The following is a 14,231-nucleotide window of genomic DNA, read 5'->3' as shown; positions in this document are numbered from 1 at the left end:
TGGAGAGATCTGAAAATGGCTCTGCAACGATGCTCCCCATCCAACCTGATGGAACTCGAGAGGTACTGCAAAAGAAGAATGGGAGAAATTGCCCAAAAATGGGTGTGCCAAGCTTGTAGCTTCATGCTCAAAATGACTTGAGGCTGTACTTGGTGCTAAAGGTACTTCAACAAAGTATTGAGCAAAGGCTGTGAATACTTACTGTATGTACATGGGTTTTTTTCATTTTTTATGTTTAATAAATTGCAAAGATTTAAAAGCAAACTTCTTTCACGTTGTCATTATGGGGTATTGTTTGTAGAATGTTGAGGAAAAAAAATAATTGAATCAATTTTGGAATAAGGCTGTAACATAACAAAATGTGGCAACAGTTAAGCGCTGTGAATACTTTCTGGATGCACTGTAATGACTTTTCTCATTTGGATACATTTGGTCACATAAACATGTGCACAGTGACACCCAGTGGCTCACTTATAAGCCCACAGCTTTGGGAGTCTATTTTGTCTAGCTATGGTACTTAAGGCTTCATTCACACTGCTGTAAAAATACGCATATACAAGTATTTTTCAATAATAGATCTAAATGCAGCTGCATTGTTTTCAATGAAGCCATTCATGCAAGTGTGTAAACATGAGTTGTTTTCAGATCTGTGACACAGAATCATAAAAACTGCATCTAAGTGCATGAGCTTTATGACCATAAGCATAAAAATACATGTATACGCATCTGTACTTGTGTAACTTAAGTCTGAACAAAGGGGAAAATAAATTATCATAAAAACAAATCATGTACACATATGTGTCTTTACCCATTTAAACGCATCTATACACAAGTATTTTACTGATCATTATGCATGTATTATTATGTGTAATAACATCAGTAAAATATTTATGCTCATTTTTTTTTTTTTTTAAGGTTCCTCATTATATTCTACTATCACTCCTCTCTCCTTCTTTCTCTTCCTCCTTTCAAGTGGGATATACCTAATTTTTCTTATCCTCTTTCTTTGGAATAATCAGTATATAAGGCTTGGTACCAGTGCCCTTTGCAGTGCCTTTTGCATTTTTGCAAATAAGTTTTTGACACATTTTTCATGTGTTTTGTATTTTGCGCTTTTTATGGGTTTATTGTTGGCCAACTTGCCCTTCCTTCATGACCCGTCCATTTTTTGTGTTACGACACTGCTTTATTTTAACTGACAATTGCGTGGTCATGCAAAGCTGCACCCAATTGAAATTTAAGTCCTTTTTTCCCACGAATTGAGCTTTCTTTCGGTGGTATTTGGTCACCTGTGCATTTTTTATTTTTTGCACTATAAGCAAAAAAAGACCAACAATTTTGAGAAAAAAAATATATTTTAGACTTTTTGCTATTAAACATGTCCAGTAAAAAAATCAAATGTTGTCATAAATTTAGGACAAAATGTATTCTGGGACATGTCTTTGTTACAAAAAAATCCCAATACGTGTAAATTAATTGGTTTACGTGAAAGATATAGCGTTTACAAATGGCGGTATAGATACTGGGATTTTTTTTTCTACTAGTAATGGCGGTGATCAGCAACTTATAGAGGGACTGTTGGACTGTGGTGGACATTCTGACACTGGTGGGAACTAACTTAGTGACCCAATACAGTGATCAGTGCTAAAAAAAAAGCACTGACACTGTACTAATAGCACTAGGCAGGAATGGGTTAATGTGAGGGGCGATCAAAGGGTTAACTGTGCGCTGTGTGTGTTTTACTAGGGGGCGAGGGGTGTGTTGTTCACTGTACACACCCATCCCGAGCAGTGTGCTCGAGCTGACAGGGAGGAAGATTGTTTGTAAACAAAACAATCTTCCTCCCTGTCGGAGATGCTCAGTAATCACCGGGCGCCGACAGGTAATTACCAGCCGGGACCTGGTGATTGACATCCGTGGCCGTGAATGGCAGCACGTGTAGGGTGCACGCGCCCCCTACCTGGAAATGCCAAAATTACATATATATATGTGATTCTGTGCACAGGTGCCGCCCTGTTGCAAAATATCTGCTATAGGGCGGTCCATAAGCGGTTAAAAAAACGCATGCGAACATGCCATAAATTCACTCAATGCATTTTCTGCAGTGTCCCCATTAAAGTCTATTGAACCAAAAATGCACTGGTCTGCATTTATAAAAAGTCTCTAACCCTTTTAAAAAAATGCAGCAGCTGAAAAATGCATAGGTGTGAACGTGTCCCATAGGAAACCATATTAAATGGACTGTAGTGCGTTTCTGCAAAAAGCACAAAAAAAAGCTTAGGTGTAAACCAAGCCTAAGCTAGTATTTCATATGTTATACCTTGTTCTTTATGTATATAAAAATATGTACACCTACATGGGCTTTACATATTTATTTGTAGATTTGATATCTCTGATAGTCATGTACAGCATATTTTATAACCCTTTCGCTGGTGTCAAGGGGGAGGTGCTGTGTGTTCCAAAGGGTGCAACAGTGAACCCAGGAGTATTCAGAGCCCATAGAAGTTTAGCCCACCCACTGCATGACCAGACTTGCTGAAACGCATGAGCACGAAACGCGTTGTCGTGGTTACCAGCAACGCTTGCGGTTCAAGCCCAGAGGCCAACTTCCTCTTCCTCCCGGGATCTTGTGATCTCAGTTCCAGAGTGCAGCTGTACACTGTGATCACTACCATTCCATATCTCGGCTTGGTGGTGTAGGTGAGCGGATATTCCACCCAGCTAAGCTGTGGGTTACCACATTTTCTGGATGAGTTCTGTTTTTAATGAAGTACTTATGGAATAAAAGCACACCCTTTATTATATCTATTGCGGGGTCATTATTGATTACAAGCCACAGCTTCCTCAGCGCTGGTCTTTTTGTAACTGTATATGTGCATACGCTCAGCAGGAACCGGTTAAGTACTTTTGCCCTCTTATCCTGTTTAATTTATTGTACATTGTTGTAATTTTTTTCTGTAAATATTTTCTTTCACCTTTTTCTTGATTTTTCATTAAATAATATTTTAAAAACGAAAGCTAATTCTCTACTTGCTCTGATCAGAAACGTCCATGCGTGTCTTTGTTGGTCCTTGAGCTCCAGGGCATGGTCCTCCGGCAATAGTAGTCTCTGGGGAGGTGTAGCTTCATCAGCAGCATTAGAAGACTCAGCAGCATCAGCAAGAGCTTCATGCAACACACCTCTTCTGGATCTTCACACGAGACTGTGCCTGGCAGCAGGGCACCTTCCCTTGTCTTCTTTCCTTCCTGAGCACTATTCTCCTGGAACCCCTGGGACTTGTAGTCCCACACAGACCTTCTCCTGATTAGGGGCTGCCTCCTGGAGACTATATCTCCCATAAGTTGCCTCTGGAATTAACAGGAAAGTTTAGCTGCAACAGCAGCCAATGAGAGATAGGAGTGCTTGTTTCCTATGCTTCCTGTATATTGTAATCCACCCAACAGGTCCTCTGGGCAGGTTTATTTCTCTGGCAGCTGTGGCTGCAGCTTGTGACAATGTCCTTCCTAATCCCTCCCCTATAATGGCGGGGAAGAAGGAGATGACAGCTGTGAGGGTGGTTCAGTGTCAGTGCCAAAACTGCATGGCCAGCCTGGAAAATGCTGTAAAACATGTAGGTTTCTGTTAAAACACATGCTAGCGTCTACTGTCTTAGGGCTCATGTACACTGCAGCTCCTAAACTGATGTTTAGGAGCTTATGAGCGTTTTTTTCAGCAGCCCCTGAACTCTCCCTAATGTTTTCCTATGTGTCCATGTACACTATGTCATTTACAGTCCTTTACAGGCAGTTGAGTTTACAGTCGTTTTTTTGAATGCACCAAACTTGCGTTCAGGAGTAGATTTTACCGGCTTTTCAAACGCTTGTAAACTCGGTTAACCACATTTATAAGCGTTTGCGTTTATAAGCGTTTTTTAACTGTTCCATGTCCAGATGCTGTCCAGAGGCTTATTTTCATCATCAGAAATGCATGCAAAGCATTTTCTATGTATTAAAATGGACCCGGTACACCAGCGCAGTCAGTTCCAGGTTTTGCGTGAAGGGAAAAATGGTAGAATGTGCCGCATTATGCTCATGATGGGATCCATAGTGAATACAACCAGAAAAGACAGGTCATCTCAACACATACTGCTCTTTCTGCTTCTGCTCTCTCTATTCCTCTCAAAATGTCTGAAATACTAAATTGTTTACTATTTTTCAGTGCATTCTGGGCATTTGGGAAGGTATCCTGAGATTATCTTTTAAAAATGCTTTGAAATGCAAACGCGCATAAACTCAGTATGCAAACTCCGCTAAACTGACGTTTTTTAACCTACATTTTCCAGCAGTCAGTTTCCATTGTTCAGAAGAATATTCCACACGCCCCGTGTACATGATCCCTTAGTTGGTAAAGGGTTACCGAGGAGTTAACCATCTCCAGTGATGATCAATTTAGACTGCCAGCATTTAGAATGTTGTACTGAGAGCTGGAAAATATCTCAAGCTGATGCAATCATCACACACAGTGCTAATGCTCACGCTTAATGCAGTGCTACATCCTTCTATGCCACTATTGACAGCAAAAAGGAGATTCACAGCGGGTTACAATAAGGCTAGGAAGGAGTGGTTTGACCAGGCCTTACATGAACTATCAAGTCTTGAATTTCTAAAATTCTCTGACACATAGGACTGTACATATGGAAATTATTTACATGGACTCCAGAAAAGCTGGTACTCCAATTATTATAAAGACTTCCAAAACTTAAAATCTGCAGAACACATGATGTGTTTTGGGATAGAGGAGTAGCTGATTTCTATCTTTACTGTTCTGCAGATGCCTGAATCTTGAAGACATTTATGAATGTCTGCACAGATTACTTTTTTAAAGAATAAGTTCACCTCTCACAACATGTTACACCCATATTAAGGATGTAACATGTTATGAATACATCGGGGGAATACTCCCCCAACTAGCTGTCAAAGCAGGGGATCTTCTCTCCCCCTGCTAGCTGTCAAATTGCAAATTTCAAAAAAACCCGGCTGTGCGGGGCTCCACCAGCTCATTAGCATCACTCATTCACAGTCTTTTGTGAATGAGAAACTACAAGTCCCAACAGCCTTAACGGCTGTTGGTTTGTAGTTCTCACTGAACTACCATGATGCTGTGACGCACCGTGATTCTTCCTGTCAGTATATCTGCTTGACCATATATTCTGTACGGGCAAGCAGATATACTGACAGATCTGCAGGAGACCTTCATGGCACCAGCGATCTCCTTGATCGCTTTGCAATACTTCACAGGCTCCTGCAGCAAAAAATAAAACATGCACATTTTTTTTACCTGCAAAAAAAATGTGCATTTGTTATTTTTTTAGCAAATGGTGAACTTATCCTTTAAAGTGTTACTAAACCCAGGACCCTGCATTCACAATATCTGGTCTCCCACAGTACACACAACATGGAAATGCAATTATTTTAGTAAATATAAGCTGCTAAATACCTTTTCTCGTCAGCAGTTACAGCAATCACGAGTTTTCTTTCTGCTCTAGGAGGATGCAGAAGCCCTGACCTCTGTCCGAACAGTTCTGATTGGCCCTGTGCTGATCACATGCACTCTCCCAAGAAAAAAAAAAACTCTCTAGCAATGCACACCAAACTGAGCATGTGTAGAGTAACTTCACATATGTCTTATCAGGAGATAAGAGGGGGGCACTGGAAGAAGGGGAGGATCAGAGAAGACAGGATCAAACAGCCTTTGTACAGAATGCAGAACTACAGCATTAACCCCTTAGATTCCACAGTAAGTATAACAAGCATGTTTTACTGCATATACAGACTGATTTTACTATTGTGGGTTTAGTAACACTTTAACCCATTTATGCAACTTTCCATCCTTGGTGGATTTATATTCTACTGAAAGTGAGCCTGCTTCACTAAACTTGCACCTTTATTCAGTTTTTTTTTTTAAAGAACTGAAAAACAATATTCACAAATCAGTGCCAGGATCTGTAATTCAAATAATTCTTCATAGTTTCATTGATGCGTGGAACATTTAAAGACATTTTATTGATGCTAGTCCAATATTTTCAACATTATAGAACAATAGATCCTAAGTAATAAAATTGTAACACAAAAACAGCATTCATACAAAAACATGTTATTACATTAAACAGATATTTCCCACAGTCCAATTTCTGTATACGTAAATAAATATAAAAAGTCTCTGCATGAAAACACAATTTTACTGCAAAAGTCACCACCAATTTGAGTGCATCATAAAACTTCAGAAGTGATACTATATAGTTCCTCCAAAGTGTAGATACACCACGTGTTCCTCCACCATCTGACTATCAATCTCACCAAAGAAAGTAGAACCCCTGATAAAAATCTCACGAATAACTGCCTGAACTTGTTTTAACCATCACTGGCCCCTCAGTATTCACAAATTCAGAAAGAGCATCATAACATAATGCAAAAAGAGCACTCACATAGCATATTTGTATGGACTTTATTGCAAAACTTAAAATGCCCTCAGCATGTAAACCAGCAGTCTGCTATGCGCCAACATTGAGCAGTGAGCTTTCTGGGTATAGATGTCCATAGGTCCTTCCCAACATATTTGTCATAGAGACTTTTTTAGGGACTCCAATAGGAAATATTCCACCACGCTCTACCATTTGTCTTTAGGTTTGTCTGTGGGGCCCCTTCGGCAGAATGCCTCGTCCCTCAACTGTAACCGATTCCACTCCCTGTGGTCTAGTTGTGCTTCTTTCAGAGTATCTATTAGCAGTATGTCTGGGTTTTTACTCTCCAAAGCCTTTAGTGTCAGATGCGGAGGGGATCTTCTTGTTTGTTGCTTCCTTAGATCCTTCTTTGACAACCAGAGCAGGTCCTCACCTCTTACTTCAGAGAGGTCACAGTAATATTTGGGGTCGCCAGCTGAGGTGTGAACTTCAGCTTCCATCATCCCCTTGACGTGGTACTCTGCCCTTTGACACAGGGCTTGTACTCCTGGGATGTTCTGGGAAGCTGTTCGAGCCATAAGGCCTTCTTAGAGAGAGCATTGACATCTCTGTTTCCAACTCTGGGGCAATACTTCAAGCTGAAGTAGAACCTGTACAGGGCAGCCAACCACCAATGCCCGTTGGTATCCAACTTTTCCGTGGTGAGCACACAGGTAAGTGAATTGTTGTCAGTCTTGACCATTAAGTCTGCACCATACAGATAATCCTTTAACTCGCCTATCATTGCCCACTGTAGGGCCAGAAACTCCAGCTTGCAAGTGGTAGTATTCCCATGTAGTTCATATGGTTTAGAGGGCAGCACAGGCTAGCACCGAAGAATTGGTCAGACTCTTTAGCCCCTTTAGCTGGTAAATTGCCTATTCGCACTTATATGGCCACTGGTCCACTGGTCTTGGATAGATTCTCGGGATCTTCTGGGTCCTTTACTTTGCTTGCTTGTGTCAGGAACATGTTACGCTTCTGTTCCATAGTAGCTGCTGGTCTCATTCGAGCAACCTGGTTTTGGCTGAGCTGCACTTTCCCTGTTTGACTGTCCACCAGGGTAATTGGTGTAGACACAGCCTCTAAGTGGAGACCAAACCTGTTTTAAGCCTGCCAAACCCTTAGTCTCATGCATTAAACTTCCTGTTTGCATGCTTTGACCTTTGGACTACACTCTGAACTCTGCTTGCCTTTTGACCACAGATTTGACCCTGACTACTCTATGAAAGTTGCCTGCCCTGAACCCGGACTGCCATGGGACCACTCCGCCTGTGTGCCAACCACAATTACTTGTTTGCTGTGCTTAGCTTGCAGCTCGGGGCATTCTGTTGAACTCGAAGAACCCCAGTGAAGGTAGTCTTCTCCCTATCTTCTGGGTGCATGGGAATTTGGTAACAACCACTTTTCAAATCTAACATCTGAACCACTTTGCCCTTGATAAGCAACTGCACAGCATCTTCTATTCTTGAAGTGGGGAACTGGTCAGGAATTGTTCTTCGGTTGAGTGTTCAAATCGATACACATTCTAAGAGAGCCAGCTTTCTTCCTCACCACTAGGCATAGTCTAGATCAGGGTCTCCAAAATTTCTAAACAAAATGCCAGTTTACTGTCCGTCATACTTAAGGGGGGGCCGGACATGTGATCAGTGGAAGTAGAAAATGGCCTGACGTAAGTGGGAACAAACAATGCCCCAAAGTTGGTGTCACTGGTAGAAATAGTGCCTTGTCATTTGTGTCAGTGGGAGGAATAGTTCCCCATCATTGGTGTCATTGGGAGGAATTGTGTCCCATCGTTGGTGTCAGTGGAAGGAGCACTGCCCCATCTTTGATGTCACTGGGAGGAATTGTGTCCCATCATTCATGTCATTGGAAGGAATTGGTGTCATTTTGAATAATTGTACCCCTTTGTTGGGGTCAGTGGGAGGAATTATACCCCTCTGTTAGTGTCAGTGGATGGAATAGTGTTCCAAGGGCCAGATAAAAGAAAGCAAAGGGCCTAAGTTTGGAGACCACTGGTCTAGATGTTCAAGTCGAACGTAAGTAATCCATGATCTAGATATCCCAGAGGGAACCCTCTTGGTGGGGGTGGATGTGGAATCTTTATATACATCTATCTCCCACGCATGGGGACTCCTTGCAGTGGCTCACTTTCCAGAGATCCATTATCCAGATATGGCAGCCCAAAATGAGTTCATCCTGGAGTTACTCCATTTTGTACTTTTGAACAGTTATTTTCAGTTCCTCTGATCTTGTTACCAACAGATAAAGGGGACCTCCATGGGGGCCCATTGGGACCCTGCCTGTGCCTGCTTACACTTCGGGAAGTGGGAGTGCGATGTGGTGTACCATTCCAAAATGTACCTGGCCCATATGGCCACCTGGGTCAGATACATTGATGATGTTTTATTGATTTGGACAGGCTCAGTTGAACTACATGCTTTTATGGCAGAATTGAATGTTATTGATCGGAACATTAGATTAACATACAATTTTCATCCTGAAGAGATCCCATTGCTTGATTTGTATATATTCCATTCAAGAAGGGTCTCTAAGTACTAGAATGTTCCGTAAGGATACTGCAGCCAACATCCTCCTTCACGCTAGTAGCCATCATGCTGAGTCCTTAAAAAGAGGGATTCTATTCCTCTGAAACACTGTACCCAACTAGAAGAATTCAGGAAAGAATCAGACCAGATATATAGGAGATTTCAAGAACGAGGATATCCCCATGCGGCGTTAAAACTAGTCAGAAAACAGGCATTTCAAAGGGAATGTAACAGTGGCATCCCGAGGCAGGTGCGGGGGTGCGGCCCGCAACAGGTGACACAGACCGCACGGGGTGACAGCGGACCCACTCCATGAAAAGGTAAGTTGTAAAGTAAGCCTGCGATCCCCACAGGATGGATCCAATCATCGGCATTCTTTACAACTTACCTTTTTATGGAGTGGGTCCAGTGTCACCCCGTATAGGTTGCATGCTGACGATCCCGGATGGATGAGATCTGCGGATGGGGGAGCTTAATGGTTCGCACTCTGATCCATTATGCTCAATCTGCAGATCCGAACCATCCTGCGGGGATCGTCGGCATGCAACCTATACGGGGTGACACCGGATCCGCTCCAAGAAAAGGTAAGTTGTAAAGAAAGCCGACGATCCCCGCAGGATGGATCGGATCTGCAGATTGAGCATAATGGATTGGAGTCCACCTGGTGACACCAACCCTATGGATGCCTCTGGAATGTAGTTCTCTTCTCCAGCAGCCTCAGGATTCCCGTAGGAAAGATAAAACCTTGGCTCCCACTGGGTTTATTACCAAGTTTGGTTTCCCTCAGGGGGAGATAAGATCTATACTTGCCAAACATTGGCATGTTTTAATACCAAACCCAATGATTGCACAAATTGTAGGCCCTAAACACTCAATAATCGCTAAGAGAGCAAGAAATTTAAAGGATATTCTGGTACATTCTGAGTTTACTAGGAAGTCTCCTAGAGACTGGTTGCCAAGCATTACTGACATGTTTCCCTGTTCGATCTGTCCATTTGTAGAAAAGATTAATGCGTTCTCCAGTGCAGATCTTTTGAGGTCTTATGATATCAGAAGCTTTATTAATTGTTCCACTGACTGGGTACTCTGCATGATTGAATGTCCCTGTAAAAAAATGTATGTGGGCAAAACCAAGAGACCCCTTGAGGAATACCTGAGAGCCATAAGGAGTAAAACTAAACCTAAAGATGGGGAAAAGAAAAATCCCCTGGCACTCCATTTTCTAGAACAACATGGGGGCCTTTCAGAAGGTTTTAAGGTTAAAGGGTTTTTTGCTCTGAAGTTACCTGCATGGTGAGCGGACTTTGCTAAAATCCTGTGTACTTTATCCCCAAATGGACTAAACAACGAGCTGAATTTTGGGGACTTCCTTATGGATTGAGGGGAATTATATAGCATTCTCTAGATACCATGTACTTTTTTTTACTACTGTTAAGAAATGTCTCTTTGGTGTCTAAGTACATTTTATAGACTAATGACTGCCATTATGTGTCTCCATATCTTTATTCCCTATCTCTATTATTTATGTTAAAAATTCCTCTTATTAGAGGAACTGTGTGCTAATCCAGAATTGTATTCCCTAGCGGTTGAAGTTGATTAGGGCGCCATCTAGTGCAATATATGCTGCAGTACTGAGCAGAGTCTATACATTAAGTGATGTGTAGCGCCCTCTACTGGTCTTGAAGCACGTGTGTAAATCAAGCGGGTGAAACGCGTCAACAGTAGCCCCTACAGTGGGGAGCCCCAGCACAGTGACCTGATGTTTGGTTTTGCAGACTGGAGTCTTGGATGTCAAGCTTACATGAGGAGCGTAAACCATTCAGTGGAGAATGTCTAAGAACGCCCACTTCTCCAGACTAATATCCTCCATCAAAGCATTTTGATATTTGCATAACTCCTCTCAACAGCCAGACCACTGCTTGCATCAGGCCTGAGGAATGAACTACAAGTCCTGACAGCCTTAGCGGTTGTCGGCTTGTAGTTCTCGATGAACTACCATGGCTCTGTGGATACCTGCATGGCATCAGTGATCTGCCAATCGCTGGCGCAATGCTTTACAGGCTCATTCAAAAAAAACTAAAATAAATGCACATTTTTTTACCTGCAAAAAAATGTGCATTTATTTTTTTTTGTCAAAAGGTGAACTTAGCCTTTAAAGAAGTATTTTGTGCCTACAAGGGCTGTGGACGATGTACAATATAAGTAGGTTCAGATGACACTAAACTCTGGTTTAAAAAATATATATTCTATTCATAAAATAGAAGTCCAAGCTATTATCACAGGTACTTATATAATGCTGTCAATTTACACAGTGCTTTACATATATATTGTACATTCACACCAGTCCTGAACCCTCAAGGGGAGTACAATCTAAGGTCCCTAATTCACATTCATACATACACATACTAGGGCCAATTTACACAGGATCCAATTAACCTACCAGCATATCTTTGGAGTGTGCAGGGAAACTGGAGTGCCTAGCGGAAACCCATGCAGGCACAGGGAGAACATGTAAACTCCAGGCAGGTGGTGCTGTGGTTAGGATTTGAACCAACGACCCTAGTACTGCCAGGAAAGAAGTGCTAACCATTTAGCCACTGCACTGCCCCATTTTACTAACTGAACCTAAAGCGAAGTTCCACCTGAAAAAAATAAAATAAAATTCAGCAGCTACTAAAAATGTAGCTGCTGACTTTTAAAATACAGCCACTTACCTGTCCCTCGGTCCTGCGGTGTCCTCACCACCGCTGGTTTCAACGGCCGTCTTCTCTCCCTGGCACCGGCATCTTCAGTGTGGGCACCCGGCTGTGACAGCTTGTGGCTTCAGAGCCGGGTGCCCACTGTGCATGCGCTGCACTTTGTGAATGGCCCCGTAGTCTTCTGGAACCTGTCACGTGTCCTAGAAAAGTATGGGGAGGGAGAGGATAGCTTCCGCTTCTGATCGCCCAGGCAATCGCAGCAGACGTGGGAGCGGGTACCTGTCAAATTCGGGTACCCGCTCCCCAAAGGTGCCAATCCTTAATGGGGAGTGGGGGACAAAGGCTTAAAGCGGAATTTCCCCTTTTTGGTGGACCTCCACTTTAAACCTGCTCCCACCCCCTTCTAAATCCCATTATAATTACCCTGTACTGTAGAATATGCTTATACTTCCCTATTCTCAGGGTCATCCAACTGCGTCATGTGATCGGCTCCCAGTGGTTGGCTTTAGGCTCCGTTCACACTTGTGTGACTTGTCATGCGACTCTGGACACACTGGGGTTGATTTACAAAAACTGAAGAGTGCAAAATCTGGTGCAGCTCTGCATAGAAATCAATACACTTCCAGGTTTTACAGTCAGAGCTTAACTGAACAAGCTGAAGTTAGAAGCTGATTGGTTTCTATGCAGAGCTGCACCAGATTTTGCACTCTTCAGTTTTTGTAAATCAACCCCATTAAGTCGCACAACAAGTTGCAGCCCACTCTTCTCAATGGCATCAATCCGGATCTATACGACTTTGAAAAGGTTCCTGCACTGCTTTGATGGGACTTGAGTGCAAAGTTGCATCAAAGTCGCATTGGAAAACATGCGATTTTGGAGTTGCACAAGTGTGAACAGAGCCTAACTATACAGAAGTAGCAGCTGACAACTGATGCCCCATTGTAAACCTTTGGGTGCTGTCATCTCCCATGCATTTCAGCCATTACCGGCGCTCGCTCCCCCGAAGCTGCTGCTGGGGAGATCACTTGACCAGACTGGAGCACTCTGAGAATAGGTAAGTATAAGAATCTTCCTTCTATAATGTATGAGAATAGGAGTTAGAAGGGAGGAGGGAGCAGATTTAAGCTTAGTTAGTGCCCAGCCATACCGGTGCCACTTGTGAATTGAAATCGCATCTATTGAATGTGAATGTCAGTGTCTTAACATGTGCGATTTGCTGCAGCGTGACTTCTAAAGTAGTTCTTGCATTACTTTTTCTGCAATTTATTGTGATTTCACATACACAGAGTATAATGGAAATTGCAAAGCAAATCACAAGAAATTGTTGAAAATCTTCACAAGTCGCAATAATGTCTTCAGAAATCGGCAGATGCGGACATTAACGGATGGTCATCTGTTTACATTCGCTAGTCCATAGAAATACATTGGTGTCTGTTTTTCATCATAAATGGACAGATGAAAAACAGACATACGGAATGCCTGTGTGAAAGGGGAATTACAAGGAGGCAGAAAAACACAGTAGGAAAGGTTTTGTGAACAATAGATTACAGGGACATTACATTGTGGATTTTTGAAAAAGAAGGATATCATTTAGTGTCACTTTAACCGCTTCCCATCCACCCTATAGCAGAAGTACTGCTACAGGGCGGCACAGGCGCGCAAAATCGCATATATATGCGTGATTCTGCATTTATGGGTAGGGGGAGCGTACCCAACCAGCGCCACCATTTGCGGCTGTCAATCACCGGATCCCAGACAGTAATTACTTGCCAGTGCCTGGTGATTGCCCAGCATCTCTGATGGGGGGGAACTGTTTGTAAACAAAACAGTTCTCTCCCCCGTCAGCTCCTGCACACTGCTTTTCATGGCTGTGCATAGCAGAACCATACAAAGCAGTGTGCTTACAGTGAAGCCCACACACAGCACATGATGTAAAACAGCACACAGTTAACTCTTTGAATGCCCCACTTGTCATCCCCTTCCTGCCCAGTGCCATTAGTACAGTGTCAGTGCTTTTTATTAAAACTGATCACTGTACTGGTGTCACTGGGGATGTCAGTGACACCAAGTCAGTTCCCCCCAGTGTCAGAATACCCGCTGCAGTCCTCCTATAAGTCGCAGATCGCCGCCATTACTAGTAAAAATTAAAAAAAATCCCAGTATATATACCGCCATTTGTAAACGCTAAAACTTTCATGTAAACCAATTAATTTACATGTAATGGGATTTTTTTTTTTTTTTTTAAAAAAAGGCATGTTGCAGAATACATTTTGGCCTAAATTTATGACAAAATTCGATTTTTTAAATTTTTTTACTGGACATGTTTAATAGCAAAAAGTAAAAAATATTGCGTTTTTATCATAATTTTCTGGGTTTTTTTATATCGCAACAAATAAAAACTGCACAGGCTATCAAATACCACGGAAAGAAAGCTCAATTTGTGGAGAGAAAAAGGATGTAAACTTCATCTGGGTGCAGCGTTGCATGACCGTGCAATTGTCAAA

The sequence above is a fragment of the Staurois parvus genome, unplaced genomic scaffold, assembly GCF_062004578.1.
Source record: "Staurois parvus isolate SC_StPar_1 unplaced genomic scaffold, SC_StPar_1.0 ptg000415l, whole genome shotgun sequence".
In the NCBI taxonomy this organism is placed as follows: domain Eukaryota; kingdom Metazoa; phylum Chordata; class Amphibia; order Anura; family Ranidae; genus Staurois; species Staurois parvus.
Note: the sequence above shows the minus strand (reverse complement) of the source record.